Genomic DNA, 6,307 nt, shown 5'->3' on the forward strand with positions numbered 1-6,307 from the left:
TCAGGTGAAATCTCAGGGTCATTTTGATTCACATTTCCCTGATGACTAAGGATGTTGAACATTTCTTTAAGTGTTTCTCTGCCATTCGATATTCCTCTACAGAGAATTCTCTGTTTAGCTCTGTACCCCATCTTTTAATTGGATTACTTGATTTGTTGCTGTTTAACTTTTTGAGTTCTTTATATTTCCTGGATATTAGGCCTCTGTCAAATAGAGGGTTGATGACGATTCTTTCCCAATCTGTAGGCAGTCGTTTTGTTTTGATGACAGTGTCATTTGCTTTACAGAAGCTTTTCAGTTTCATGAGGTCCCATTTGCAATAGCCAGAAGCTGGAAACTGCCCAAATGCCCTTCAGTTGAGGAATGGATACAGAAATTGTGGTACATCTACACAATGGAATATTACTCAGTGATAAAAACAAGGAAATCATGAAATTTGCAGGTAAATGGTAAGGACTGGAAAAGATCATCCTGAGTAAGGTATCCCAGAAGCAGAAAGACACACAGGGTATATACTCACTCATAAGTGGATACTAGACATATAATATAAGATAAACAAACTAAAATCTGTACACCTAAGGAAGCTAATCAGGAAGGAGGACTCTGGCTAAGATGCTCAATCCCCATTCAGAAAGGCAAAGAAGATGGACATCAGAGGAGGGAGAAAACAGGGAACAGGACAGGAGCATACCACAGAGGGCCTCTGAAAGGCTCTACCTGACAGGGTATTGAGGTAGATATTGAGACTCATAGCCAAACTTGGGGAGAGTACAGGGAATCTTATGACAGAAGTGGAGATAGTAAGACCTGGAGAGGACAGGAGCTCCACAAAGACAACGACAGATCCTAAAATTCTGGGCACAGGCGTTTTTTTCTGAAACTGATACTCCATCCAAGGACCACTCATAGAGATGGCCTGGAACCCCTGCACAGAGGTAGCCTATGGCAGTTCAGTATTCAAGTAGGCTCCATAGTAAATGAGGACTGGGACTGATTGACCTGCTGACATGAACTGATTGGCCTTTTCTTTGATCACCTCCCCCTAAGGTGGGAACAGCCTTACCAGTCTGCAGAAGAAGACAATGCAGCCACTCCTGAGGAGACCTAATAGACTAGGGTCAGAGGAAAGGGGAAGAGGGCCTCCCTTTTCAGTGGACTGGAAGAGGGACACGGTGGGGAAGAAGGAGGGTGAGATTGAGAGGGGAGAAGGGAGGGAGTACAGGGGGGATACAAAGTAAATAAACTGTAATTAATAAAAATAAAAATAATTTAAAAAGTAAAGCTCCCGGGACCATTGGTTATTTGTAGTACAAATATCTTGATTCTTATGCTTATTGTTGATGTCTTGAAGAATACATTTCTCTATCTTCTCATTAAGCTAATATTTTACATGCTTCCTAGAGTTTCATATTGTTTCCAGAAATAGGAATATAACCTTATACACTAATGGGAAAGACCAATAAATATAAACTAGTGAATGTATAACTTAATAAGAGATATTTAACAATGCTAGAATGAAAATAAAGCAAGATGGTTGACTCAAAAGTGATAACTGAAGTGGGGTGGGATGGCCATAGTCATATGAACTTGGAAGATGAAGCTTTGAGCAAAGACCAGAATAATAGTGTAACAGCTGGCATTTGTTGTCCTATACTTATATATGACATTTTTATTTAAAAAAAAGTTAATGGCTAGGGTGGGATTGAGAAGGAATGAGGGAGAGGGCTACAGCTGGGATACAAAGTTAATAAACTATAATATAAAAAATAAATAACTAAAAAAGTTAATAGCTGTGGCAACAGTTTAATTAGTAACATGCTTGCAATAGGAGCATTAGAACCTGAGGTTCAGTCTCCAGAATCCACATAAAATCCAGGAAGAGCAGCATGCTTGTCCTCAACAGGACCGTGCTTGGGAAACAGTTGTATCAACTGAGAATGCTTGTCAAAATGCAGCGTATATATTGTTTTGGTTTTGGCTTTTTGTTGTTGTTTTGTTTGGGGGAACAAGGTTTCTCTGTGTAGTTTTGGCAGTCCTGGAACTTGCTTTGTAGATCAGACCTCATCGAATTTGTAGAGATCTGCCTCCCTCTGCCTGCCAAGGGCTGGGATTAAGGACATGTGCCACCAACTACCCAGCTTGTTTTGGTCTTAACAATGACAGATTGATTTAACTTCAGCCATTTCTCAGTCTTTTTTTTTTTTTCAAGATAGAGTTTCTCTGTATAGCCTTGTCTGTCCTGGACTAATTTTGCAGCCCAGGCTTTGAACTCACAGAGATTCACCTCTGGCTTGCAGAGCTGTGGGATTACAGGCATGAGCCACCACGCCTAGCTTCTTGGTCTTTCTTGAATGGCATTTTCCTGCTGTATTAATTTTATTCAGGATTCATAATTCTACCCAAATATCCATATATAAAATAAAACCAGACACACTAAACCTATTAGAAGAAAAAGTGAGGAAGAGCCTTGAACTCATTGGCACAGGAGACAACTTCCTGAACAGAACACCAACAGCACAGACTCTAAGATCAACAACCAATAAATGGAACCTCATGAACAACCAATAAATGGAACCTCATGAAGCTGAAAAGCCTCTGTAAAGCAAAGGACACTGTAGTTAGAATAAAGAGACAACCTACAGATTGGGAAAGGATCTTCACCAACCCTATATCTGACAGAGGGCTAATATCCAGAATATATAAAGAACTTAAGAAGTTAAACAGCAACAAACCAAGTAATCCAATTTAAAAATGGGATACAAAGCTAAACAAAGAATTCTCAATAGAGAAATATCGAATGGCAGGAAAACACTTAAATGTTGAACGTCCTTAGTCATCAAGGCAATGCAAATCAAAACAACCCTGAGATTTCACCTTACACCTATCAGAATGGCTAAGATAAAAAAAAAAAAAAACCTCAAGTGACAACACATGCTGGAGAAGAAGTGGAAAAAGGGAACCCTCCTCCATTGCTGGTGGGAATGTAAACTTGTACAACCACTTTAGAAATCAATCTGGTGCTTTCTTGGGAAATTGGGAACAGTGCTACCTCAAGATCCAGCTATATCACTCCAAAATATGCTCAAGTATACAACAAGGACATTTCCTCAACCATGTTTGTAGCAGCTTTATTCGTAATAGCCAGAACCTGGAAACAACCCAGATGTCCCTCAACAGAAACTGTGGTACATCTACACAATGGAATACTACTCAGCAATTAAAAACAAGGAAATCATGAAATTTGCAGGCAAATGGTGGGAACTAGAAAAGATCATACTGAGTGAGATATCCGAGAAGCAGAAAGGCACACCTGGTATATACTCACTTATAAGTGGATATTAGACATATAATATAAGATAGTCATACTAAAAATATGTACACCTATAGAAGCTAAGCAAGAAGGAAGACCCTGGGTAAGATGCTCAATCCTCATACAGAAAGGCAAATGGGATACACATCAGAAGAGAGAGAAAACAGGCAACAGGTCAGGAGCCTACCACAGATGGCCTTGAGAGACGCTACCCAGCAGGATATTAAAGCAGATGCTGAGACTCATAACCAAATTTTGGGCAGAGTGCAGGAAATCTTATGAAAGAAGGGGCAGATAGAAAGACCCAGAGAGAACAGGAGCTCCACAAGATAGCAACAGAACCAAAAAAAATCTGGGCACAGGGATCTTTTCTAATACTGATACTCCAACCAAGTACCATTCATGGAGATAACCTAGAACTCCTGCACAGATGAAGCCCATGGCAGCATAGTATTCAAGTGGATTCCCTAGTAATGGGGACAAGGGCTGTCTCTGACATGAAATCAGTGGCTGGCTCTTTGATCACCTCTCCCTGAGGTGTGGGCAGCCTTACTGGGCCACCAATGCAACCAGTCCTGATGAGACCTATAGACTAGGGGCTGAGGGAAGGGGAGGAGGACATCCCCTATCAGTGGACTAGGGGAGGGGCATGAGAGGCGAAGAAGGAGGAAGGGTGGGATTAGGAAGGGATGAGGGGCTACAGCTGGGATACAAAGTGAATAAATTGTAACAAATTTTAAAAAAGTTTTTAAAAAGTCACCCTCAGCCATGTGATGAGTTTGAGAATAGCCAAGGCTACATGAGACCCAATCTAGAAAGAAAGAAAGAAAGAGAGAGAGAGAGAGAGAGAGAGAGAGAGAGAGAGAGAGGGAGGGAGGGAGGGAGGGAGGGAGAGAGAGAAAGAGAAAGAAAGAAAGAAAGAAAGAAAGAAAGAAAGAAAGAAAGAAAGAAAGAAAGAAAGAAAGAAAGAAAGAAAGAAATCAAAGATTTTGTAAGAATGTAGAGAAATGCATTCTCTCATCAACTGAGACAGCATCTTCTAAGGGTAGTTCACAGATCTAAAATTAAAAAATGATGTGTCCATAACCAAGGGACTATCTATCCTAGAACATATACTCAAACATAAATACAGGAAGAACTTTGTTACAAAATCCTTAATCGCAACAAGTGGAAACAAATTATCCAAAGAATAATAGTCAAATGAATCCTGTTATCTTAGCACATGAAACATTATTCAATGTTAAAGGAAATGAGGTTATAGTGGGTCTAATGAGTTAATACATTCATCTTCAGTTCTAAGGTCCCCTTTGGTATAGCAGGAACTGGGGCTCTAAAACATACATCTCCCACAGTCCCTGTCAGTTAGGATTCTGGATACAAGTTAGGTTTCTTCCTTATTAAATGAAGCAACCTAGGGGCCTTCCGATGTACAAGTGAGACTGCTGTGATGCTCTAGCAACAGGCCAATGGCATGCGATGCCTTCCGAAGCAATGCACACAACTTGCTCTCCATTTTCCTGGAGCAGTCTGTGAATATAAGGAAGCTGCAGTGCTGACGGTATTGTTACTTGATCTCATCTCTTGGGTTCTGCAATAGCTTCCTATGGGAGTCACTTCTCTACTGATCTGTGAATCATCACCGGGACTTAGTCCAGACCCTCTGTCTCCAGACTTCCAAGAAGCTTTGAAAATGTTTTCAGAGTTCTTTCTGCTTAGCACGTCTTTCCTGGTTTGAACAGTCTCTTTCTCTCTCTCTCTCTCTCTCTCTCTCTCTCTCTCTCTCTCTCTCTCTCCCTTTGTGTGGTGTGTGTGTGTGTGTGTGTGTGTGTGTGTGTGTGAACTGAGTAAATATATTGTGCTTTACATATTTACTTAAAATACTACATATGGGGTAGTTGAGTAAAATAACATAGCATAGTACTGTTAAAGGTTTTTTAAAAAGGAAATAATACGGTTATTTATAAATGGATTCCAATATTTATAAAAGTTTAAAAAGAATCTATGTGAAAAGATCTGGAAGGGTTCATCATGTGGGGTTCACTGTCAAGGATAAGGAAATAAATCGGAATTAGGAAGGATCTTAATAGATTTATTTTCTTCATAATAATAGTGTATTCATATATTCCTTATGTGGTGGGTTTTTTAATTAATTAAATCAGTTATTCTTAAAAAAAATAAAAGGATATCTTCATAAATCCATGGAGAAAAAAAGTTAGAGTTGTGGATGAAATATAAATTTTTGGAAAGTCAATGTCAAATTAACTAAAAAATCCTGACATTGTTGTAGAGACTTTTAGAGTGAGATGGTCGCTTGGTGACTGTAGGCACATTTTCTTTAAAAGGAAGCCAGAAAACTGTAGGGCATTGCTTGCACACACCTTTGCCCCCAGAACTTGAGAGGCAGAGGCAGGCAGATCTCTGTGAGTTCGAGGCCAGCCTGTTCTACAAAGTGAGTTCCAGGATAGCCAGGATTGTTCCATGGAGAAACCCTGTCTTGAAAAACAAACAAACAAGCAAACAAAAACCATTTATAGTACCTCACCTGTTCTTTAGTTTTCACTGTTTGTACTTGGTCTGTTTCATCAAATGGAGAACAAGTTTTCCATCATTAAATCTTGGTTTGGGTAATGTGATAGATAAGTTAGAAAACATAAACCTAGGACCCAGGATCTAAATATATGTTACACACTGCATATAAATCTAAAAATTTGATGCTATGATTCACCAGTGAATGAAGTGTGAGGCTTGTCTTCCTAGGGCTGAGTTACCTCCATCAGTATAATTTTTCCAGTTCCATCCATAATTCATAATTATGCAAACATCCTAATTTTTCTTCACAATATATTAAACACTATTGTGTGTAGCGACCATGTTTTCCTCATCCTCTCACGTAGTCTGTTTCCATGCTTAGCTGTTGTGAATAGAGCACCAATGAACATGGATGATAACATATCCTTGTAGTAACACATGTAATTCTTTGGGTATATATGCAAAAGT

This window comes from Meriones unguiculatus, chromosome 3 (assembly GCF_030254825.1).
Source record: "Meriones unguiculatus strain TT.TT164.6M chromosome 3, Bangor_MerUng_6.1, whole genome shotgun sequence".
Taxonomy (NCBI): domain Eukaryota; kingdom Metazoa; phylum Chordata; class Mammalia; order Rodentia; family Muridae; genus Meriones; species Meriones unguiculatus.